The sequence below is a fragment of the Lissotriton vulgaris genome, unplaced genomic scaffold, assembly GCF_964263255.1.
Source record: "Lissotriton vulgaris unplaced genomic scaffold, aLisVul1.2 SCAFFOLD_431, whole genome shotgun sequence".
Classification (NCBI taxonomy): domain Eukaryota; kingdom Metazoa; phylum Chordata; class Amphibia; order Caudata; family Salamandridae; genus Lissotriton; species Lissotriton vulgaris.
Window position 1 is genome coordinate 892,907 of NW_028241894.1, and position 26,958 is coordinate 919,864.

At 42.9% G+C, this 26,958-nt stretch overlaps 1 protein-coding gene and 1 pseudogene across 1 annotated transcript in view; both read left to right on the forward strand.

Moving 5' to 3' along the window:
• The window catches only part of LOC147669866 (meiotic nuclear division protein 1 homolog), a 454,217-nt gene that overhangs the window by 325,547 nt on the left and 101,712 nt on the right, over nt 1–26,958 (forward strand). The gene's annotated exons all lie outside the window — the stretch shown is intronic.
• LOC147669867 (cytochrome P450 20A1 pseudogene) lies at nt 5,052–5,973 on the forward strand (annotated as a pseudogene).

Here is a 26,958-nt window from a genome sequence, read left to right on the forward strand (position 1 = left end):
TGTAGACTTCAGGAGTTATATAATCTTTAAAAAGCATTTGGAGAAAACCATTAGAAGCTAATAAAAATCTTATGTTATCCAGTGGATTACTATTTACTGGACAGTGGTCGGCTGGCATCTATGGAGAGAAGGGGGCGGGCGTGCAGGCAAATAAAATAAAAAAATGAAACACCTACCTTACACGTCCTGCGCTCCTTTTGTTGTCTTTCTCGAGTGCCAGGCTGTAGGCAAGAGCAAGCTCCCTTGCCGAATCCTGGCGCTACTCACATGCAGCATCTGAGCAGCGCCAGGATTACAGGGAGCTGCCTCACTCGGTGCTGCACAGCGCATTGGAGGCCTGCACTTACTATTAACCCAGCTGTCTTCAGACAGCTGGGTTGAGAGGTTTAAAGTGTGCATGTGTGGCTGGCCATCCCAAGACAGCAAGCCAAAGACACATGCACATTTTAAACAGTGCAAAGGCAGCCCTCTGTTACCTCCTCCGTGCTGGCACTCAGCAGGCCCCGCCCCGTCCTGACGTTCAGTTCAGGACGGGACAATAAAAAATTTAAAAAACAGTGAATTACCATTTTATTTTTCATCTCTGGAGGGGTGGCTTTGGGGTCATTTAAGTGGAGTGATGCTCCTCTGCTCCAAAGGAGGAGACTCCCCTTTCCCTACGTACTAGCCCCCTCCTCAGTCGACCAGTGAGGAGTGGTCTGCCAGTGGCAAACAGTTCGCCCAGGTCATGAGTTTTACCTTTGCACACAATTATTTTATAGGAAGGCAGAATCATTCAGCTTTGTCCAAGCATGACCGCAGAAGGTCAGATACTTCATTTTTGCTAGCCCTCTAAAGTCTCGAACCACGCTGCAAATGTTGTAAGCATTAGTACCTTATAGATTGTAACCGCAGAGATTGGAATGTTGTCAAGCGCATTTTGGTAACTTTTCTCACTCTTATAGTTATCTTCTGACTCACAAACTTTTTTGGAGGTATGGCTTGAATCCATGATGGGCAGGTCTTCACAAAGACGAAGGCCACTCGTCCTTGAATCTTACTCTAAACATCTATGAGAACAACAACCAAGGGCTTTTTCCTGTCAAGACTGCGTCTTTATCAGATACATTTGCCACTTTGCCCTGGCGCTCCAGAGGGAGGGAACATTTTCTAAGTCTAAATTTCCAAACTTCTACCAATTGTTCTGTAACTTCTCTGCTGCTCTGAAACTTCCATAGAATGTTCCAATGTCATCAGACCACGGTGTCAAGTGGGGGAAAAATTCCACATCTAGAAATCCAGTTATTATTGATCTTGTTGTTTGTTTTTGCCCGCACTTGTTCTTGTTGCCAGGATTTTTTTCACTTCAGTCCCAGGGAAGGAACGTCCATAGCAGACAGAGAGTCACATAGATCCTGGGCCCTCTTCTTCTTGAGCATCAGCAACAGCCTTTCGGGTCCAAAGATTTAGGATGAAGCTGCATTCACAATCATCAATCCTTCACCAGGCAGAGAAGACTCTTTCACCACAAGTAGTGCATTTGTTCTCCTCAGTCCCAAACACCTCTCAGCCTGTGATGGTGTTTGTTTTTCAAAGTTAACACTCCAGTGATTATTGAATTTCCCTGCATGAATATTAATTTCTTCATCTGTTATATCGTTCTGTACAGAAATCAATCATTTCTGTTACTTTTTCCCATTATTGACAAAACCAGTAGGGCAGGATTTAATGTGATCAATAGCATTTGTGAACAACTTTGTTTTAGTTACACATTAAATCCAGGCCTATTGACAATGCGAATGCTTAATTTACTGTTCTATTTTTTCAAGATTGTAAGTGTATTATTAATCAGAGTAAGACTACAGACTCTCCCTTGGACCTTTGCACAAGGAATCCATTAAAACTGTGAAGGAAGAAAGGGGACTCTATGATCAGTCTAACTGATATGCAAGCCCAATATGACTTTGGATCCATTGAGTCTTTCAAATGCACCCAACTCCATTGTCCGTTGCTTACACATACTTTCCAGATTCTTCACCCCTGGACCCCTGGAGGACTGGGTCCTCCTAGAACCCTTACCAAAAAAGGCTATCTTGCTCATATACAAGAAACCTGTTAATGATTTGCCTGACACCCTTGCTGCTTTATGGTCTAAATGGGAGACTGATGTTGGAGAATTTGAGGAGGGCGATTGGGAAGGAGCCACTGGGTCCTTTTGGAAGGTGGCTATCAACGCAGGGTTCCTTCTTATTCAGCTACACATCCTACACCATTAATACTATTCCGTACCGCCATTCATGCCATGGACAACAGTCCCACAGACTTCTGCCTTTGGGACTGTGAGGAGAGAGGCAATTCTTCCATATCCTATGGCCCTGCTGTATGACGCTACCCTACTGGTTGGCACTACAGAAACTAACTGGGGAAGTCTTGGGTATGGAGGTACCGGATTTAAATTAAACATGCCTGCTGCATATCTGGTGGGGATGACTCACGGCAGAGATATAACGAATTTGGTTATCACTGGGTCTGTCCGTGCCAAAACATAACAAAGCATGTATGTGCAGTGCAAGGGATCCACCAACTTTGGCGGGGTGGGAACAAGACATAGACTGGTGTATGCTAGCCCAAATAACTATACTCCTGGGCAGAGGGTGCCCACGAAGGTGGGAGAAAATGTGTTCCCAATGGCGATCCTACCGAGAGATGAAGGAGAAATCCGTTGAGGATCCCAGTGTCCATAACTTAGATGCTCTTTAAACATTGACGGGGTATTGTTTATGGTTTTATCACTATGTTGCCCTTATTATAATGTTAAATATGATGCTTGGTTGTTACATTGATGTTTTGCCCTCTTGGGGGCACATGATCAAGCTGAATTGCCTTTTTACATGTTGTATTTCACTGAATCCAATAAAAAGATTTATATATTTTTTTAAAAGCTTTGAAGAAAAGTATTGTGCATGTTATTACTTATGCTGTGAATGCCTGATTAGTGTCAGGAACAATTCCTGAAGAGTGGAAGTTATTTGTTAGCTGCACGCTCCCTAAAAAGCCATCATTCAGTCTTGAGTCAGTGGCTAGTTTTCGGATGATTTTTCTCCTCCTCTATGTGTCCAAAGTGTTATGGACCAGTGATGGGACTTCGTTAAATCTAAAAGTATTCTGGATGACAAGCAAGCTGGCTTTGGACCAGGCATGGGTCTGAAACAGTTGTAGTTTCATTTATTGACAATCTTGGATTATCTTGAACAACAGTTATGTTGGTGCAGTGATAAAGTAGGATCAGTCTGTCATATTCACCACCATGGATCCTGCTATCATAATCAATAGATTTTCATACTATTGGCTGTCCAGTACGGTACTTACCAGAATAACTTCCTTCTCATTTGAGCATACTGATGCAGTTTAATTGGGATCTTGTATTTCTCTTTAGAATTGATGAGACCTATAGGGGCAGCCATTTCTATATTTTTATTTACTCTATGTTATGTTAAAAAAAACTTGTAAAGCGCAGCTTATACCCGGGGGGTGTCTTGGTTCTAGTCAGAGAGCAGAACAAGTACAGAAGAAAAGTACTGATTAAAAAGCCAGGTTTTTAGGGATTTCCTGAATTGTAGAAGGGAGGGGGCTGATCTGATGTGCAAAGGGAGGAGATTGCATTGTGTGGTCGCGCCTACCTGGAAGCTATGTGCAACACATTTAGATTTTCTATATCTAATGGTATTTATTATGAAGGATCCCAATGAACAGAGATTTCTGGTGGGGTGTACCATGAAAAAGCTTTCTTCAAGAAGAGTGGCCCAGAGTCATAAAGAGCTTTGTGTGTAAAACACAGATATTTGAATTTAATCCTATTTTTTCTGTGTAGCCAAAGACGCTCTTTTATAGCAAGAGAGACCGAGTTACTTCTGGGCAATCCTAGGAGTAATCTTGCAGCTGAGTTCTGCAAAACTTGAAGTTTCTTGACATATTGGACCTGCAAACAATTATATTGGCCATTGCAGTAGTCTTATTTTGATAGTATTATGGTGGAGAAAACTATCTTCCTGGCACTGATGGGGAGGAAGTTTTGAATTTTCCAATGGATTCTAAGGGTATGATAAGATGAAATGACTGCATTGATTTGTTTACCAAGATTTAGTTTATCATTCAGGATGACCCCTAGACTCTTAGCTTTGTTTGTGGGGACGGGAAGTGGTCCCATTTCAGCTGGCCATTAGGGTGCTGACCAGAATTTGGGATTATTTCCAAGCAGGATCACCTCTGTCTTCTCAGAATTGAGTTTAAGACAATGCGCGCTCATCCAAGAACTGATTTTACCCATACAGTTCTGGATTCGATGGCTAATATTGTTAGATTTGTTGGAGGTGGAAAACACTATATGCGTGTAGTCTGCATAGGAAGTGAGCGAGAAGCAGAAAGATTGAACAAAAGGGGCCAGTTCAGCTACATAAATGTTAAAAAGGGTGGAACCGAGTGATGAACCCTGTTGAACTCCACAGGGCAGCGAAAAGGGTTTAGATGAGAAGTTGTCTACTTTGACCATATTTTTCCTGTCAGAGTGGTAGCATGTAAAAGGTTTTAGGGCTCATTTATTTATGCCAGTCGCCTCCAGACAATGGATCAAGATGGAATGGTCCACCGGGTCGAAGGCTGCCCATAGATCTAAAAGGATCAGAGCTACTGAGCCACCCTCATCTGTGGCCATATTGAGGGCTGTCTCGATGCTATGTTCTGATCTAAATCTAAATTGAGTGAGATTGAGACCTTTATTTTCATTAATGAACTGATTCAACTCTGTATTCATGATCTTTTTGATTTAGATGGAAAAGGAAGTTTGGAGATAGGCCAATAGGTAGCATGGTCTTCTGGGTCAAGATTAGGTCCTCTATATGCGCAATTTCGCTGTTAGCAGCGAAATCGGCACTTTTGTAAAAATGCAGCGATTTTTACAAAAGTGCCTGCAAAATCGGACGCTGTATGAAAGTGGCGTGAGCAGGTATTTACAAAGCAACTTTGGCATCATCTTGAAGTTGTCAGAAGACCTGGTAACAAAATGGCTGTCCTTTCCAGCATCCGAGCACGTGCCCATCAGCCAGCACATGTTGGGCTATGCCATGAAGTCTGTGACGCAGACAGCTATGGGGAATAGCTCTGAGGATGAGTAGGAGTTGATCCTCTTCCGCAAGAACCACTGTGCTATCTGGGAAGAAATTGGGAAACGTTTCCTGGATGGGTCACTTGACAAGAACACAACAAGGAAAAAGCTGTATGAGAACGCCCTGATGGAGATGGAATCTGTCCTGAAGAAGCTGGCGAGAGAAAGGCGCGGTAAGAGCATCCTTCGACAGATCTTCATGGATGCCTTGCTGCAGGGTAACCTGAGCTACAAGCAGGTACTGGAGGACAGCATGATCTTGTCACTGGCAGGATGTGTTATCACAGCTAACTTGTGTACATGGGCTTTATATTTCCTCACCACATCGGAGGACGCTCAGGAGAGAAGCTTTACAAGGAGAGGGCCCAAGTACTAGGCAAGGGGCCCATCACACTGGAGAAAGTTGAGCAGCTCAGGTATTGCCGGCAAGTCCTCTGTGAGACAGTATGGACAGCTAAACTGACACCCATTGCGGCACGGCTTCAGGACCTGGAAGGCAGAGTTGACCAGCATGTCATTCCCAAAGAGACCCTGGTGCTTTATTCTATTGGTGTGGTGCTACAGGACAGCACAGCCTGGCCCTCAGCCTACAGATTTGATCCTGATAGGTTTGACGATGAGTCTGCCCGGAAAAGCCTTTCTTTGCTCAGCTTCATGGGGAGTCAGGAGTGCCCTGAGTTGAGGTTTGCATACGTTGTGGCGACAGAGTTGTTTAGCATGCTGGTGAGAAAACTGTACTTACACCCAGTGCCAGGGCAGGTCCCAAGACGGGGTATGAACTAGTGACATTGCCAAAGGAGGAGGCGTGGATCTCTGTTTCCAAAAGAAGCTAAGAACAGCCAGCTCCATCCAGCAAGTGCCTACATTTCGAAAAGTACTGCTCCATGCCAAGTGGGGTGCTGAAGCACTCAGGGCTCTACTTTGAAAAGTCAATGAGGAAAAAAATGGTGGCCAGCAGTTCGGGTGATGGACTTTGCCACCTGCAATCACTTATTCCTGGGTCACAAATAGACAAATGAAATTGACAGAGTACAACTCTAACCCCAATAAATGTCAAACTTGAATCCCCTTTTACACTATAAGTAAATGGAGGATTGCATTTCCAAGGGATAACAGCCTTCGCCTATGGGCTGCTTCCTCTGTTCCATATCCCAGGTTGCCTATTACAAAGCAGAATACTCTGCTAAAACAGTTTCCATTGATTTAAGGCTGAGAATAAATGATTATGGGTAAAAGAAAGTGCCTCAAAAATGCCTCTAAATTGACATATTTGTGCGCCTAAATTTCCATATTTGTGCCGCTAAATTTGCTAATCCATGCCACTATATCATGGGGGTCTGGTATATGTATTTAAATGATGAGCACACATTGTTAAATCTACAGAAACTAGGGAGTAATTAACTCCCTTGTTACCTGTCACAAGCCTTAGAAGCGACCTGTCAATGGAAGGAAAAAGCGTTCTTAAGTGTAATCCATCCAGAAGTAATGAGTTGGGGATTACATTACCTTGTGGTCCTTACTGTGGGTCCTCCACTGTCCGATGCAGACTGGAACTTAGGGATCATAGAGTGTAACCTTACTTTTGACCAGCAGCTTTCTTTTGAGTCTTATTTTATCACCTTCTGGTGTCTCGTAGAAAACCTCGGCTATTCCTGTTTTTCTCCCTTTGACATACAGTCTTGCTTTGACTTCGGAAATTTCTGGAGCTCGGGTCTAAATAAATGTGAATATGTCACTCCCCATTAAATACACATGCAATGTCTCCTGGCCTACAAATAAATTGTATTAAAACGCCTTGCATGATGCTGAAAATGTATATGTGAGGAATTCGTAAAACATATGCCAAACACTCTCAGGGATCAGGTGCCCACCTCATGTTTCAAGTGCCTAATCTCAAATTTCAGGGGGAGATATAAAGCTTTTCGTGTCGAGGGCACGTTAACATGGAATGTACAGATATTTCTTGAGCATTTTTCCCCAGCAAAATTATTCAGGCTTTACCTGCCAAACTTTACTTGCAGATTGTGAGGCTTGTGGTAACTACCACATAGATCATAATTCCGGATCATGTGCAAACAGTAGTTTACACAGGGATTGGAAAATAACTGGCCACTCATGAGGGCTATAGTAGTGTGTCATCACTTAGTTTGCAAAAAAAGAAAGAGGTTTATTGACATCTGTAATTGTTACTCATTATTATAAACCATCTTTGGCAAATTAAGTTATCCTAGAAAGCAAGCACATAGCATTTAAATAGCAAAAGTGTGTATGCAAATGTGTATGTTTAAACCACACCCCCTTAGCTTGGTAATGGTTATTTAAAGCAGTTGCATCTGACTTGAGTAATACCTTAGTAAAGACTGTGGAACTGCAGGAACATGAAAGAATTTCAGTGCCTTTGCATCTGACTTGAAGGGGACATCTAGAAATGCCTTGAGGAACTGCAGCTCTGTGAAATAATTTTCAAAAATGTGCATCTGGCTCAAAAGGTGTATATATATATATATATATATATATATCTCCCAAATCCAAAGTTTTCCCTGCGCGGATGCAGCTCGTCTTAGCTCGCACCAGGAACACAATGCACGGACCAGTTTCTGCGGTGCTCAAAATTACTTTATTCGCTTGCCGGCTTCCTCATAATGTTTCGGCACACAAGTGCCTTGCTCACATGACAGCGAACTACGGTGAGAGTGATTAATTTAAAGTTCTGGTGCTAAGTTCTGATTGGGCTCCAACATATAGAGCTAGAAAACAGACTCAATTAGTATCATCGTCTAATATAAAGCGATCAAAGTCCTTCTGGTAAAATACACATTAATATTCTGTAAAATACATTAATGATACAAAAAGGCATGTCGCATATCTCATATGATAAGTCTCAAAATAACAATTATCATAAAAAATGGTTGCTAAATAACTTTAAAATACATTAGTTCCTAAAAGTCCTTCCGGCCACCATACTATAAAGCGGTCGAATTATATTCTAAAACAATTAACCATAAATAAGTTCATTTTTCCATGTCTTTTCAAGCAAAAGTATCATAATAATCGACTGATGTGGAGCCCACATCACATAGAGTTGAAAGAAAAGTGCTGTTTAGTGTTTCAACGAAAAGTGCATTGTGCATAAAATTCATATAATGAACACATATACCCTTCTGAATACCCAGTGCACCTCACCGACTGAACCCAGTCAGCGAGGTGGAATGGATGAACATCACACATTCCTTGATAAAATACACATGAATAATATGCAAAGATTCACTTATCTAATATGGCATAGATCGCGTTAAGTAGAGAAACGTCAGCAATTAAATTCAATTCAATTGACATCATCCTAAAATCACCCGAGTGATTCAATTATTCAACAGTCCCAAAGTCACTTGAATCTAAAAGTCAAAAAACTCCAAACAACTCAAAGTAAAGGTAGAAGTAGATCCAAATTTTGCAGCCAATAATCTAGGGGAGGTCCATCATATAATTGACCAAGCTTCTAAAATTTCACAATTCTCCTGTTTATCATTCTTATTTGTAAACAGTACTGTAGAGGAAGGGAAATAAAATCCTCTTATTAATTTGTATGATAGACCCAGATCTTTTTTGAACATAAGTTGAAAGAGTCAAAATACTTTCATTCGCTAACAACCTTACGAAAATGTTCTCATAAACATTAAAACCTCTATTTACAATTAATTAAATCCATCGTAAATAAGGAAGTAAATAATATAGTAAAAACCATCATATGTATAGCTTTTCTATTGCATGACTAATGGCTCATACATGGGTCCTAATAGTATTGTTATAAAAACTGTTAGATGTTTTATATTTGATATTCTGTTCGTTTTTATGCAAACAAGTATAGAGGTCCTCTGCTATATTCAAACCATTGGGCTGTTCACTATTGAGTTGTAAAATATATCTCGTCTCTAACTTTCTGAGATTTGCCTCTCTGTCACCTCCTCTCCTGCTTGGCATAATATAATCCACCACAACATATTTTAGTTCTTTATTATTACTGTTGTGGTGGGATCTAAAGTGAAGCGCCACAGGGTAAGTATTATCCTGTGACGTAATGGCCCTCAAGTGCTGTAGGATTCTCTTGTGGACAGGCAGTTTTGTACTGCCCACATACTGTAGTGGGCAAGGACATTCCAAAATGTATATCGCAAAATCAGTTTTGCAGGTTAATGTTTTAGTGATTTTATGCTGCCTGTGACTGAACCCATCCTGATAACTCGTACGGCTCACCCCATGTGTGCATGCCTTACAAGACTTGCATTTGTGGAAACCTCCTCTTGTGTGGTACCACGATGTTTTTGTGAGTACCTCAGGTCCGGTTTCCACCAACCTGCTTCTCATATTGGGTGCCCTGCTATATGTTATAGAGGCTCGCTTGGGCAATATATTCCCAATAATATTATCCTTCAGAACTATGGGCCAATTCTTATTAATAATTTTTCTCACCTCCTTGATGTTGAGAAGAGAAACCTGTAATAATTCTGAAGGCTTCAGCCTTAGGTTTACTAGCAGGATCCATTGTTACAGCACTTGGTTCCATAATTGACAGAGAGTTATGTTTTGTCAATAAAAGAAGACGATCTAGGTTTTTACTTTTATGGATAGCTTCATCAATGACTTTCTGCGAATAGCCCCTATCTCGGAATCTAATGGAGCTGGCCTGCTGTGCTTCCGCTAAATCCTTCTCTGTGCTACATAGTCTACGAAGTCGCAGCATTTCACCATAAGGTATACTCATGATGAGGTGGCGAGGGTGTGCACTGTCAGCATGGAGTGTTGTATTCCCAGCTGTTTTTTAGCGATACAACTTAGTTTCAAGTTTGTTGTTGTGTACGTAAACTACGGTATCCAAAAAAGGGACCTGTTGCTGACTAAGTTCCCCTGTGAATTGTATGTTGAGAGCATTGTCATTCGGATGATCTATAAATTCCAATGCTTCTTCCTTGCTCCCCCTCCACACCACAAAAAGATCATCAATAAAGCTATGCCAACTAATGACATGATCCCTCATTTCCTGCTCAAAATGTGTATGGAGGACCAGTTCCTCCCAAGCTCCCATGTGCAAACATGCGAAGCTTGGAGAGAAACTGGCCCCCATCGCCACTCCTTGTAATTGTCTAAACAGCAAATTGCTGAACATAAAAACATTGTGTTCAAGGCAAAACTGAAGCATTTGTATCAACATTGTGTTGTGTTCATGAAAAACAAAATCCCTCCTCTCTAAGTAATACTGTATTGCCGCAATGCCATCCGCATGCCGAATACTAGTATAAAGGGATGTAACGTCGAGGGCTAATAGCCAATCTCCCTCTCGTACCTGTATGTTTGCAAGTTTAGATAAAAAATCCCCTGTATCCTTAACGTAAGAGTCCAAGCCCTTCACATAGTTTTGCAGAAAATAGTCGATATATACTGACGTTTTTTCCAATAGGCTGCCCCTGGCAGAGATAATAGGTCTACCAGGGGGATTGTTACTGTCTTTATGAACTTTGGGGATGAAGTACATAGATGGTATTACCGGAAAATCGTTTTTCAAATAATTATATTCCGGTTCAGCCAAAAGTTTTGCCGCTTTCCATTTCAACAACAATTTGTGATATTCATGTTGCATATTTTTAACTTCATCACCTTTTAGTTTTTCATAGTGTTCCCTGTTGTTTAACTGTTGAAACGCCTCTTTGTCATATGTAGTCTTGCTGAGAAGTACAATGTTTCCGCCCTCATCACTAGGGCGGACAATGATGTTGTTGTTGGCCTTGAGCTTTTGTACCAAGGATTCATAGTCAAATGTTCGTTAGTCATATTTGAATTTAATTTTACTGATTTTACCATGTAGCTCCTTCAGATCACTAACAATGTTCTCATGGAATACGTCAATAGAATCACGTGGCATAATTGGACAGAAAGTTGAAGGAGGTTTGAAAGGGGTACAGGGCTTTGTACTTGTTGACACTATAGGAGATTTTCGAGATCCTGATATTGTCTCTGATGTTTGGATTTCACTAAATTCCATAGTCATGCTATCATTACCTAGCATTATGAAGCTAAAAACAAAGCCCAATGGGACTCTTTCAAGCTATTGGACCAAAACTACATTGCCAAAACTCTACGGGAAATTAAACCCAACAACCACTACAGTGATCCACTCCCATCGAAATACTTAAAGGAATCGACCAGGCCGTGATTCCCATATGGACAAAAATTGTCAACGCCTCTTTATCACAAGGGATTCTTCCTGGATGCCTAAAAACAGGTCAAGTAGTCCCCATTATCAAAAAATCGACTGCGGACCCAGACGATCCGAACAACTTCCGCCCGGTAACTAACATTCCGGTACTTGCCAAGCTAATAGAGAAATGTGTGCAGGGTCAACTCAACCAACACATAGTCAATTTTTCTCTTTTGGATGAATACCAGTCGGGTTTCAGAGCACGACATAGCACTGAAACAGCGATCTTACAGATAGTTGATGATGCGTTACAAGCCCTAGACCAAAATAAATCATGTCTACTCATCCTTCTAGACCTATCAGCGGCATTCGACACGGTGAACCACGTGAAGCTACTAAACAGGCTACAGGATAGGATGGGAATATCCGGTACGGTGTTGAAATGGTTTGAATCTTTCCTGCAGGACAGAACACAAAGATTCTCAGTCAATCAATCACTTTCAACATCTCGTCCTAACACGATTGGAGTACCACAAGGATCCACTCTATCTCCTGCACTGTTCAACTTATACATCGAACCGCTCACAGTAATTTTGCGTAACTCCAAAATCTCCTATCACATGTACGCAGACGACCCGCAGATATACCTCAAGATCTCGTCATTGGAAGACATCAGGTTAATGAATGAGGTTTTAGAAGTGACGTTAAAATGGCTAGCAATCAATCACCTAAAACCAAATGCTCAAAAAACTGAATTCCTTCTAATTTCTCCATCTAAGAAACACACAGAAGTTAAGGACTGGGCCAAAATGATCACTGCGCTAAACTGTACCCCTACATTGGTCGACTCGGCTAAATCCCTAGGAATATCATTAGATGAGAATCTGGATATGAAAGTACATATCAAGGCCATGGCAAGAAACGCCAGCTTCCACCTGAACTACTTAAGAAAGGTGAAACCCTTCATTTCAGAAGCAGATCTCAAGCTAGCTGTACAATCACTGGTCATCTCTAGGATTGAATATGGATGCTCTACACTAGCAGGCTTGCCACAAATCTCCACTGCTCCGCTAAAAGCATGCCTCAACGCAGCAGCAAGACTTCTAACCGGCTCAAGGAAGTTCAACCATATCTCTCCACACCTCAAAGCTTTAAACTGGCTACCCTATGAAGCCAGAATTCAGTTAAAAATAGCATGTATCACCCACAAAGCTCTTCACTACAACACTCCAAGATATCTTGCCCACAAGATAGTTCTATCGGGAGGAGACAGACCTGCTAGGAGTGCTAAGGAGTTGGTACTGAGACCACCCATATTCAAAAAGAAAAAAACTTATGATAGAGCATTCTCCGGAGCTGCCCATAGAATATGGAACTCTCTTCCGCCAAACATCAGAAAGATAACAAACACAGCAACATTCAAGAAGGAAAAAAAATATTTCTAATGAGCAAATTGCTGCCTTAACTCTAGCTGGCTACTCTATAACTTAAAAGCAGAGTTATACTACAAGGGCGGAGAAGATGGAAATTACAAGCCCAGATACAGGAATAATTGAACTTAATTGTCCAAAATCAGAGTACCTCAGGCCACGGAAAGAATTATGTAAATATTGTAATTAATTGTCTTGTATTGTCATATATACTGTTACTTTTAATCTGTATAAGTTGTATCTCCTTACTACCTCATAATAATATGTAAAGCGCTCTGATACCCACGGGTCCTGTTCGCGCTATATAAAACTCTTTAAATAAAAATAAAAATAAATAAAAATAAAATAAATTACCATCGTTAGTCCATAGTGTGTTGAGTTCTTGGGTTAACGATGGGTTCGCATGTACTACATTCTCAACCTCCATTTCATTGGCTTTCATTTCATGATATTTTTTCAGTTTAAGTTTGCGAGTGGCTTTGTAAAAGTCAGTGCGAGTGGCAGCATTGTTCAAATTGGTTCTTGGAGCAAAAGATAACCCCAACCTCAAGATGTTTTCCTCTTTGGCTGAAAGGGTCATATCAGTAAGATTAATAATTGTCTGTTGGTTGTGGCTATTTATTTCTTCTGCCACTGACCCCTGCCCTTCCTTTTCGGCGGACCGTTGCTTGCTTGACTCTGCCCGCGTCCTCGCCCTGCGCCTCCTCCTGCGGACATAGTTTTTCCACTTTCTCCGTAGTACTTTTTCAGCCCTGGTCTCAAAGTTTGGAGGCGCTCCTCGCATAAAAAACTGATCTCTTCACCTGGAGATGGTTTTTTGCCAACATTACCCACTCTTGTTTGCCTTTGTTCAGAGTCAGTATCGCTTCCTGGACTTGAGCTAAAATCGGATACCTCTGATTCTTCCGTATTGGGTTGCATTTGTTTGTAGTTTCGTCTGCCCTGTGTCTTTGTTTGAGTATTGCCAATGGTTCCGCCGCTGGCCTTAAGGATACCATCATATTTCCTCGAAAAAGTGAAGATTTGCCCTAGGTCATAGTCCTGCCTATCTCTGGCAAATTTATAAGTTTTTCTTGTTATAATTTTTTCCTCTTCCTTTTTCAATCGGGCATTCATTTCCGCCAGAAGCTTAGTTCTCTCTTCTTCTGTACCCAGGGTTTCCAATTCCTGATATAAAATTGCAATCTCATCCAGCAGTTTGGTTCGATCTATCTCTGCGTATTTGATTAGAATCAATACCAAAAGCCTTGATGCCTCTAAATTGCTGTCCGCCCATTCTCGTATTAGTTCCGGATTGGGGTTTTCGTACGTGGGCGATGTTAATATCCTAAGTCCCCTCGGTATCCGGTTTACCTCGATGTATTTTTGCAGGGACTTAGCCTCCCACCATTTACTTTGTTCCTAGAGAGATTTTTTCTCCAGGATTTTAATCTTGCCATTAAGTGTGTCCGTGTTAGGTCCTCCTTGTGGGTTCGAGGTGTTATTTGCGTTGATGTTAACACTAGGGGGGTTCGTCCGAGAACATAGTCGTAGCTCTCGCCTCCCTATCCCTCACGCTGTCAGCCGACATATTTGTTAAGCGATTGATTTAGTGTGGACAAAACAACAAATGTAAATTATAACAAAATAACGTGTTGCCACTATACCGCGTTGCTTTCCGCCTCAGTTCCGATGAATTGTTTCTCCCGGGTGCAGTGTTTAGCTCGACTCCGACGTCTCTCAGTACTCAGCAGACGCCGTTCTGCGAGGACACAACTACTTCCGGTTCAATCCAATCGGCATTCGGGGGTCAAATGTCCTTTCTCTTCCCAGAGAACAAAAACGCCGAAGAGACCTCTGGTGGGGATCCACTTGTGGCGACGTTGACCTCAACTTAATTTTAGTTTGGAAAGGGTCTTGTGTCTGGTCGCGCAGATCCAAGCGACCACTTATATAGCAAATCCAAAGTTTTCCCTGCGCGGATGCAGCTCGTCTTAGCTCGCACCAAGAACACAATGCACGGACCAGTTTCTGCGGTGCTCAAAATTTCTTATTCGCTTGCCGGCTTCCTCATAACGTTTCGGCACACAAGTGCTCTGCTCACATGACAGCGAACTACTGTGAGAGTGATTAATTTAAAGTGCTGGTGCGAAGTTCTGATTGGGCTCCAACATATAGAGCTAGAAAACAGACTCAATTAGTATCATTGTATACATATATATATATATATATATATATATATATATATATATATATATATATATATATATATATATATATATATGTGTGTGTGTGTATGTGCGTGCATGCATGGGTGAGTGTGTGTGTGTATGTATATATATATATATATATAATTTTTTTTCAGTCACCTCCTGGTTGTAAATCCTTCACAAAAACCAGAGTTGAGGCCCCAATAGTGCGCAGAAAAGGTTTATTGGCACAAAGAAAAAATACCCTGCGCGTTTCGAGGTCAGCCGACCTCTTGCTCACGGGTGGAGTTATCATCCATTGCCATTCCTTTTAAAGTGGTAGTGGCATATTTTGCAAACGTACACGTGATCAAACAACATAAACAACATACTTTGAGCGTTACATTGTTACTTATTCAAAACCTGGTGGTATTCAATAAAGTTGCAGTTTTCAACGAAGCGGATTTCACATTGTTGAACCTCACATTGTAATTATTATTTAAGTCAATGTATCCATGTCCCTGGAAAAAATCCATTTTTGAAAATCCATTAAAGCCCCAGTGGGCAAATATTGATTCCCGTATTCCGTAGGGGACGAATGGCAATGGATGATAACTCCACCAGTGAGCAAGAGGTCGGCTCGGCTCGAAATGCGTAGGGTATTTTTTCTTTGTGCCAATAAACCTTTTCTGCGCACTATTGGGGCCTCGACTCTGGCTTTTGTGAAGGATTTACAACCAGGAGGTGACTGAAAGTTTATGGGTCGGCAACCCTGCCGAGCGCCCGCCGAAAAAAAGAGGCAAGAGCACACCGCTTTTTGTGTTGTGTGTTTGGATATATATATATATATATATATATATATATATCTATCCAAGAAATCCACGCACGATTTCCACAAGGTGAGGCGTCCTCCCACACCTCAGAAAGACGCAGACACAGTCCAATTATGTGCAAATCAATTTATTTCGAGCAAGCACATCGCATGACGTTTCGGCTCCTGGGAGCCTTGTTCACATGACAGTGTCAATCATCACGAGCCGTTCTTTTAAAGAGACAGCCACTGGTTGAAAAAAAGTATTTGATCACATGCTCTGTTTAAGAATAGACATGGAAGAAATGTTTTCCGCTTAGATTTGCATACCAACGTATCACATTTGTATAATAAATGGCAAAGCAAAAGCACAACTAATTTTTGTTATCACGGTAAAATACTCTTTGGTCCATAATGGGTAAAGATCATCTGAGCTAGAATATCATAAGTCAAATACAAAAATATATAAATCACTCTATAATAGAAAATTGCCTCATGAACGTTCTATATAAAAAATAGAATAAATACTATTATTATACATCCATATCTTTACATTATTACATATATACATTATTTACATTAAAGTGCTTGTGCTTCAAGGCTTGATTGCCTAATTGAAATTTCTGCATTTATGCAAAAATAACCCCCTTTTGATAACTATCCAAAGATAGATTATAACATCGGTAGTGCAATTTAAAGCAGATTTATAATGTAAATGTAAATATGTTTACTCTCTGAGGCGCCTCATTTAATTGCTCTTCGTAACCCATTTGAAAAACATTATTTAGTCATTTAATCATTCTTCAATTATTACACATTTATAAACTTCCATGTCAATAATAAAGTGAAAATTAGTGCAAGATAAATCAAAAAAGTTATTATGGATCAAATCAGCTTATCAGGAATAAGGACCTGTTGGCTGGACCATTCTCATTTGTGTGTATATAGTGCGTATTTTCTTTTTGTATTTTCCTTATTTACTATTTTTATAATAGTTTTTTTACTTTCTTTCTTTTTTTCTTTCTTTCTTCGCTATTGTTTTTCTGTTAAGTAGCAGCTACAGATTTACTTTATAGTATCTGAATAGTTAATAAAGGACATTATTCGTATTCATATAGATCCAATTATGGTAGATATCTGTCCCAGCCCAGATTTTCCCATATTGTTGTAAGGGAATGATGTAATGTCCTAGGTATTATAATATTTGATCATTTACAGTAAACATGTATATAAGTCTTCAGTGATGTTCAATCCTGTTGGGGCCTTTGTATTTAACATGAGGATGTATTTGGTCTCAAGTTTTCTCAATCTAGTCTCTCTGTCGCCTCCCCGTCTGTTTGTGTTAACACTATCTATTACTAAGGACGATAATGTTTTATTGTTGCTTTGGTGTACTTCTCGATAGTGGCGGGCAACAGGATAGGTATTGTCCCCATTTGAGATCGCCCTGAGATGCTGGAGAATTCGTTGATGTACAGGAAGTTTTGTACTTCCTACGTACATCAATGGACAAGGGCACTGTAGGACGTACACCGCATGGTCGGTTTTACAAGTCAATACCTGTGATATTGGATGGACTGTATCACTAAAACCGTCTTTGTAACTTTTGGTATTGACACCGTGGGTGCAGGCTTTGCATGTTTTACATTTATAAAAGCCTTTGCCTGTTTGCCACCAGCTACTGCCTCTGATCGGCTCAGGGTTAGTGTCCACAATTTGGTCCCTCAGCGAGGGTGCCCTGCTGTAGGTAAGAGAGACCCTAGTAGGCAAATCCTTGCCTATAATAGGATCTTTCGTAACTAACGGCCAATGTTTATTGACAATCCTATAGATTTCCTTAGATTGTCTGCTAAAGCCTGTAATTATTCTGAAATCATTTTTGTTAAGATCAGCTGGTTTTTGTCTTTTTTGATAATTGCCTGTTAGTAACTCCTCCCTGGACAGTAAGTCAGATTTGGCAATAGCTTTGTCCACGATTTTAGCCGAATATCCTCTGTCTAAAAATCTCTTTTTACTTTCTTGTTGTGCCAACTTTAACTCAACAGGATCACTGCATCCTCTCTTCATCCTTAGCATCTCCCCGTAGGGGATGCTTGCTATGAGGTGCCTAGGATGGCCACTCGCAGCATGTAGACTGCTGTTCCCAGCAGTTTGTTTTCGGAAAGTTTTAGTATGCAGTTCGTTATTTTTAGTGTATACCTCGGTGTCTAAAAAGGTTACTTCATTTTGACTGAGTGTTGCAGTGAATCTAAGATTTAGTTCATTTACATTGATTTCAGTGATTAATTTCTCAGCAGATTCCTTGTTACCCCGCCAAATAATAAACAAATCATCAATGAAACGAAACCAAACAATAATATTGTCCCTCATTTCATGCAGGTAGGTGGTTTCAAGGACCAGCTCCTCCCAAGCTCCCATGTGCAGACATGCGAAGCTTGGCGAGAAGCTGGCCCCCATTGCCACCCCCTGTATTTGACGGTAAATCAATTGGTTGAACATAAATATGTTGTTTGACAAACAAAAATTCAACATGTCCAATAACATAGTATTATGGGCTTCACAATCTTCAGATCTCCTAGAGAGGAAGTATTTCACTGCTTCCATACCTTGAGTATGAGATATGCTGGTATACAGCGATGTTACGTCCAAGGCCATTAGCCAATCACCCTGTCTCCAATCTGCCTCTTTAAGTTTCAACAAAAAATCACTAGTATCACGTACATATGATTTTAATTTTTGTACCCTGTAGGAAATAATCAATGTAATTTGATGTCCGTTCCAATAAACTGCCCCTGGCAGAGATGATCGGCCTGCCAGGGGGTTTGAGGGGATCTTTATGAATTTTTGGGATGAAATATATGATTGGTAATACCAGATTATTGACCTTGAGATATTTGTATTCTTCTCCACTGATTAAGTTGACTGATTTCCATCCAGATAGTTTTTTGTGATACTCAACTTTGATTGTGGTCATTTTTTGGGGTAGAATACGTTCATAGCAGTTCCTGTCGTTGATCTGGGTATAAGCCTCTTTGTCATAGTCTGATTTAGTCATTAATACTATGTTACCCCCTTTATCACTACCACGGATCACAATGTTTTTATCCTTGGTTAGGCGGGCCACAAGTGTTTTATATCCATGGGACAGTCTGTTGAATTTCCATTTAGGCATGTTTGACTTGAGATCTTTTAAGTCACTTACCACGTTCTCGTGAAAGATATCTATTGAGTCTCGCGGTAGAATTGGTGTGAAGCTTGATGGGGGTTTGAATGGAGTGACCTTCACTATACGATTACCACCTTCATCTATGTCCTCCTGATTTATTGTCTCCATATTTTCACCATATCCTGCCCCATCAGTTTCCCAAAGCTCAGTGATATCACGAGTGCCCTGGCTTAACATTGATTCATGCTCATTTATGGGGTCAACATTAGCAGATGATATTTTGTCTCTCTGTTTGGTTTTGGTTGCAAAGAACTTACGTAGTTTTAATTTTCTCACTGCTTTATACATGTCGCACCTGGTCGCTGGATAGTTGAAGTTACATTGTGGTGCAAATGATAAACCAAGTTTTAGTATTTTTTCCTCCTCTAATGTTAGTACTGTGGGAGTTAAATTTACTATGGTTCTGTTATTGTCAGTAGTTAATTGGACTGGTTTCCCGGATTCCTGTTTTGGCCTTTCCCTCGCTTTTTCCCTTGATAACCTCTTTTTGCTGGCCCTTGTCCTCTGGCGCCTCCTGAGGTTTGCTCGCTGTTTATATGTTTTTGCTGCGTGCTTGCCCTCAGTGTTTGCAGTCTTTGTTGACATAAAAAAAAACATCTCCTGTCCAGGTGACGGTCTGATGTGGCCAGCCCTTTGTGCTTGGTTTATGCGTTCTGATTCAGAGCCTGAATCCGGGTCCAAACTAAATGTTGAGTTCGTAGTATCATTTTGCTCCCTTGGTTGTTTATTAGGCTTTCTTTTGGGTTGTGTTTGAGCTTTATTTCCTCCGCCGCGCAGGGCATCGTATTTCCTGGCAAAAGTGAATATTTGACCAAGCTCATAGTCATTACGATCCCTTTGGAATTTATATGTCTTTCTTTCAATAATTTTAGCTTCCTCCTTTTTCAGGCGGGCTTGCATGGCTTTTAAAAGCTGCTCTTTTTCTTCACTTTCACCCAAACTCGCTAATTGTTCGTTGATGTTATCTATTTCAACTAGCAACTTAGCGCGGTCGATATCTGCGTATTTGATCAATATTAATACCTGGCGTCGAGAGGCGTCTAGATTACACTCCGCCCACTCTTTCATTAACTCAGGGTTGGGGTCGTCGTATGTGGGTGTTGTTAATATGCGCAACCCCCTCGGGATTCGATTGACCTCCACATACCTTTGTAATGATTTCGACTCACACCACTTGGACTGTTCGCTTCGGGACTTCTTTTCCAAGGTCTTGATCAGGTCCCGTAAAGCATTACTGCTGCTGCTGCTGGCTGCAATGTCAGGTGTCTCCCTGCTGTCGGAAGGGAGTGGAGAACTGTCGGAGAACATTGTAAGACCTATATATATTTCCCAACAATATGTTTGAAAGCGCTTGACTTCACAACCAGTGACTGCTCGTATCTATACATACTAGATTGTCTTTACTAGTCTTCCATAGTAAACAAGACATTTATTGAGAGTTGCAATATTGATTCATCAGCATATTCTGAAATTGACATATTTTCTTATGCTATACAAAACTAGCACAATTTATAAGAGTAGCATAAGTGTATATGTACATTTTTATGTTGAACCCACAAGCCTCAACTTTCTTAAGGACATTTGAAGCAGTTGCATCTGACTCAAGGGGCATTTAGTGACACTTGAGTAATTGTAGCCATGAGACAGACGTTTAAGCAGTTGCTTCTGTTTTGAGAGGGACTTCTAGCAAAGTTTTGAAGGACGCCAGCCATGTTAAAGACTTCAGGATGTTGCTTCTGACTCAAGGACATCTAGTAGTTATTTGAGGTACTGTAGCTATGTTAAAGGCTAGACCGATTGTCTTTGCCAATGCTTGTTACCTAAAGCAATGTCAACTCATATTTTAAGGTTCGCTGTAACTACAGTTTTAAGGAGATTTGTTTTAGTCTTCCATTTAGCAAATAAGTGCTATTACAAAAAATACATTTAGTGTACTATGCAGCTTGTGATTTCACACTCACCACTCACAAACACTCCATGGGTGAATAAACAAGGTATTGTTTTACTTCAGTTAATAGCCACCCATAGTTTGAGATGCTGCAATGAAAGGCTAAGTTCAGTCATACCTCATAAGATTCAGGCACGGCCAGCACAGGTAAGAGAGGTACGGTTGTGGGGTGGGATGGGGCGAGGTGGGTATGCAGCAAGCGCAAGGTATGTGGTTGTATTATTTTATTTTATTTTTTTACCTATCCCGTCGACTTCTGCATCGCCCCACCATTCTTAGCTCTGCGGTCCGCAACTAATAAGATCCCAGTAGTATATTAAGACTTCTGGTGGCCCGCTTAAGTTAATACATTCCGGAAGCTGCCGCCAGAAGCTACCGCCGCGGGTGCTGCAGTGTTCGCCTGTGCTCTCCTGTGAGCTCCGTGAGCAGTGAAACGCGAGCCGGGCTTCAAAGAACAGGACCCCTGAGCCGCGATTTAATCCTTATCGCGTTGACACCGCACCCCCCGGGCGTTTCCGAACGCGGCTGAGAGTCGCAAGTTTGCCCCACTGTGCGATGTAAAGTAAGATGTAAAGTACCTCTAAGAGCGTGAGGAGCTGTGAGACACCTCTCAGCATCGCGGGCCCGTAAAGTTGCCGCCTAGTCACGTTTTTGTGCCCTCTAGTGCGGCAAGAGCCGCAAGTAACCTCCAAGTGCAGCGGGGGTCACAAATTACTCTGCATAAGAAAGCAGCGATTTGTTCCTCACACGCAGTACCCGCAGAGCAAGGATCCTGAGAAAACGTGGGCAGGAGCGGTGCAGGATTCAAGGATTCAAGGAGAGTCTGGAAAAAAGAAATCCAGAAGACCGAAAACCTTAAATGGCGAGCATTCAAGAAAGCTGGAAATTGAGCATTTTGTTCCTGGACGTGTTGTCCATTGTTTTTTAAGTGTCAAGAGCAGCTGTTGGCTTTTGTTTCACATTTTATCTTCAAAAGCACACTTGTGCAGTGTATAATACTGTTTTTAAAAAAAAGTGTATTTTCTAACCGGGTGCCGCTCGAAGTCGCCACGAGAGGACGCAAAGGACTGCTGACTGTCAGAGGAGACAGAACACCAATTCCCTAACACCGGAGTTGCTGGGGCTAATCACCGACGGGTGCCAGGAACAACAGGCGGACTGCGAGTCCCAGGAGCCGCGGCGTTCTTGGAGCCGCACCTGGGGCTCTTCCGCCTGACCACGCCTCCTGCCCCCTGGGTTCCACGCCTCCTTTCCGCCAATACCAGAGGGGCATCGGACGCGCATCGCGGGACGAAGAGCGGGGCGAAGACCGGGCAAAGAGCGGGCCGTTTGAGGCCGTTCGAGGACGGCAGAGACCGGACCGGGCCCCCCCTGCCCGTTTATCCCACACGAAGAACGGAGCAACCAGCTACTGCAATGTGCACCAGAGAAACCAGGAGTAAATCTTCCATGGCTGCAGCTGGAGCCGCTAAAGGTACCATTGACAATTACTTTGTTAAAGCGGGGTCACTTCTGATTGAGGAAATTGAAGTTCTGGAGAGACGAATTTCCCAGGAAATAGACTGGGTTAGGAGAACTTCGATGGGGCCAATGGCCCAAGCTAGAACCCCGGATGGGAGACTAGAACCCACGAATTGTGAACTGGGGGATCGAGGGGCAAATCAGCTACCTAGTCAATCATCCACTAACCCAGACTTCACAATTGAGGCCCCCAGTGATCTTGAGGACATGAGTCTAATGGCCCTGCCCATAGGCCAAACACCCCAAATTCCATCTGAAACGCCGCTCCCAACCCTTGAACTCAATACAGTTGTAGTTAATGATAATGAGAATAGCCCCGACCCAACAAGGGGAGCTAGGGAAGGTGCTATCCAAAAAAGGAGGAAGGGGGGTCATCATAAGGAAGGTAGTAAGACAAAACCCCCCAAATCTAATCCACCGAGGGAAAAGGGTGCTAAAGGCAGTATCACTGATACTAACTCGGATAAGGCCAGTGTAATAATCTCACCACCAGCCACCATTCTTATGGCCATACCATCTGGTTCAAATAATATCTCCGTGGAAAATTCTAGTGACGACATCACACTGGCAGATATAGGCACACTTTTTAGGTCCCTACTTAGTCCCCTTGAGGCTCGTCTGATTAAGATCGAAGCTAGGTTGGTTAACATTGAAAAATCTACAGTCCAACTAGCAGATTCCATGAAACTCGAATTGAAAGGAGCTAAAGGGAGCACAGATCCAAAGCCCAAAAGGGGAACTGAGTCTACTACAACCCTGAAGAAAAAGGGCCCAGTTACTGCTACCCAAGACCCACAACCCAAATCGAACCAAAATAAGATCCCCAACCCCCGGCCAACCCTAACACAAACACTGCCCCTCCAAAAACCCAGCAGGTATCGATCCCATCTCCAACTACTACTGCACGACCTAAAGACTCTGCTACAATCCCGACTGTAACACAGAGCGAATCAACACCTCCGGGGAAAAAACAGAATATTGCCCGTAAAACTAAACCTGTGAACTTACCACCAGAGGCGTCCCCCTACACGGTGATCTTGGCAGGGGTCCCTGAACTAAAACCTATGGCAATAGAATCAATCCCTTCCCTTAAAAATAAAGTCATTAGTTGGCTGTCTATATATAGGCCGCTCCCACAAGGCACAACTAGTGGCATTATTATGGTCAGACGGGTTACCTGGGTGGGATACACTAGAAAATCAATCAGAGAAGACTGTGTCCTGGTTACTTTTAGAGAGCCAAACACAGCCTCCTACATCTGCACTTGGGCCCCTGACGTCCAAGGTAGTAACATCCAGGCCCTCCCTCTCTCGTTCTTCTATCCTTCGAACTTATATACTTCAGAAAATCAGAGATGGGGGCAACATCAGGAAATGATGGAAGACTGGGAGAGCAACCGTAGGGAGAGAAGGAATCCATATCGTCACAAAGAGCAGAGTCCCTGAATTCTTCTTACCGTATGGTGAGGAGGTAGGATGGGAGTCCAACATTAGGAGGAGGGGCGGAGGGGGGGGGTATGAGAGGAGTTCCGGGGCCTCATAGAATGCATTATCCAGCCTACATCCCAACCTACAACAGATATAGCAGCCTCAAAATGGTTGATTGACAGTCTGAGTCACAAGTGAGAGATCACTTCCCATTCCATCGGATAGAAAATAATATACCCCTTGAACAAGTGCAGGTTCCATGGGTACAGAGTGAACTAGCACCTCATCAAGATCTAGAGCATCCCTTAGTGGACACACCTGAGATTAATACCAACACAGGGTTAGTTCAGGGACAACTGTCCCCCCTCCCTATGGTCAACCATGAGACTAACGAATCTAACCTCCCTGACATAGAGCCACCTCCTATCAAACCCCAATCCTTGACTCTGATTTCATGGAACGTTGCTGGGTTGGCCAACAAAATTGATTGCCTGGAGTGGGTTTCCTTTATTAACTCAAAGTGTATGCCTTTTCCAAGAGACTTGGGCGCGAGAAGAACTTACATTCCAGGGGTTTGCAGTATTTTCTAAACCAGCTAAGTGGGGGGGACCATCTGGAGGACTGGCAACTTGGGTAGCATCAATCTGGGCTGCCATGCCAGCTGTCTAACGACAGACTCAGATGACATACTAGCTGTCCTCTTAGAGTGGCCAAACTCCATGAAACTGGTGGTAGTAAACGTGTATTCAAGACCTGTACTCACGTCACGTGAATCAAACACTATAGAGGAACTCTCTGCTTTCTTAAGTGACATCTCAGGGGAACTTCACTATGTGGTGTGAGGCGATTTAAATTCACACTATGAGCCGCTACCAGGCCTCCGTGATGGACCCTCCTTTGAGGAGGATTCACGGTGGCTGGTTCCGGTCACGGTGGCACACCCACCAAGAGCTTGGACTCCCCTTACTTTGCAGATAACTGCCCTTACTTTAAACCAAGGTCTAAGGGCCTGTAATGGGCGTTGTAAATCAGACATCCCAAGTAAATGCACTTATAATAAAGCCGGTAGCGAATCAAGACTAGATTATATTCACGTCAAATTACCACTGTGGTCACAAATCATCGACTTCAAGGTTATTGATAGACGGGATAGTGACCACAACGCCCTGGAGCTCGAATACACCCTACCAGGCAACGAGGACATAGGCCGGGGTCTTAACAACGACAAGTCAGGCCTGCTACTGGAAAATAATCGGAGGAGAGTAAGGTGGGCGAAACTGGCCACTAGTGGCGAAAAGCTACCCAAATTGTATGTCAGAATGACTCCGTTTTTAGAGAGGGCATTTTCCATCGGGGAGAAATTAGGTGAAGGGAAAAATAGAGACCTGCTAGGGCAGATTCATGCAGATGTAATCAATACCTTGGAGTTGGACCTGTTTTCAAGGGGGGGGGGGGTAAAACCGGTCCAATATCCAAGAGAACGTGGTACAATGCCACATGCAGGGACTCCAAAAGCGAATTGCTATCTGCAATAAAGGCGCACAAAGGCAGGGAAGAGATTCAATCCAGGAGAAGGGCACATAGGAAGCTCCTGGTGAACGCCAAGGCTGAGTGGGACCAACAATATTGGGAGGAACTTTCAAGGACACTCGCCATTAGAGATTCAAGCAAATTCTGGCGTATAGTGTCTAATGGAACGGAGGATTTATCCTCTGCAATTGAGCCCAACATTGCACCCAGTATATGGCAAAATCATTTTCAGTCACTGTACGCTACAGAGGAAGGGGTTTTGAATGAATCACACAATATGATAGCGACTGATTCTGAAGGAGAACTTTTCACAGAAAAAGAGGTGAGGGTGGCCATAGCTGGGTTGTCAACAGGGAAAGCCCCAGGGCTCGACGGGGTACCAGGCGACCTATTTAAGCAGGAACCAGGGATATGGGCCCCTTACCTCATGCTGATATTTAACGCTGTTCTTAGGGGGATGGAGGTTCCGGATACTTGGCTGGGAGCAGAGGTGGTTACTATCTTTAAAAGGGGATCCCCTCTGCTCCCAGCCAACTATCGCCCGATCAGCCTCATTGACGTATCCCAAAAGCTTTTCGGCAGACTGATCCTGGACTGGTTACAGAATTGGTTGGAGGAGACTGACATCTTGACTCCTTACCAGGCGGGATTTAGGCGAGGGGTGTCCACAATCGACCAAATTTTTAGGCTGAACCTATTATATTGGAGGACAGCATTTATCGAGGGCGGCACCTTGTACACGGTTTTCGTGGACCTTCGATTTGGTCCCAAGAGCAAAATTGTGGCAGGTCATGGAGGAGATGAATGTCCCGGGAGACATTTTGGCAATCCTGATGAGATTACATCATAACAACTATGCGCGCGTCAGGTGCGGTAGAGGTGGCAATTTAACCGAAAGGTTCCCTGTTCGCAGAGGGGTAAGACAGGGCTGCGTGCTTGCACCGACCCTGTTCTGCCTCTTTGTGAACGGGGTAATCGCGCACCTCACCAGGATTGCCAACACTGATGCCCCAAAACTGACTGGCAGCAGGGTGCCCGCAATCATGTTTGCGGATGACACCCTGCTGTTGTCCAAATCCCCGATGGGCATACGAGTCTTGGACGGTTTTCTGGAGTTCTGCACAGAAAGGGGACTCAAAATCAATCCTCCGAAAACCAAATTCATGATTCTCAACCCCATGCCCCTCAACCGCCCACCCCCCTTCCTGGGTACGAGAGCAGAGGACGGCCCGGGACCAGGGTTCGATTCCCGGCGCGGCAGGTTTCTGGACTAGGGTCAGCGGACTCGATAATTCTCTCGCCTCGGTGCCCACTCTGATCAGCGATCACACTCGGCAACTCTGGGCATTAGTTTGCCTCATCTTCATTAACGGCCCCACCAGACCGCCGGGGATGCCTGGTCTCACCCTGGAGATACCCATTAAGGGACCATCTCTCAGGGAAGCCAGGAAGGGTTTCGCAGCGGTCGAAGCGCCTTGGGACCCTACGGGTAAGTAGTGCGCTATATAAATGCCTATACATTTACATTTACATTTACAGTTCGACTGGAACGGGTCCACACAATTGA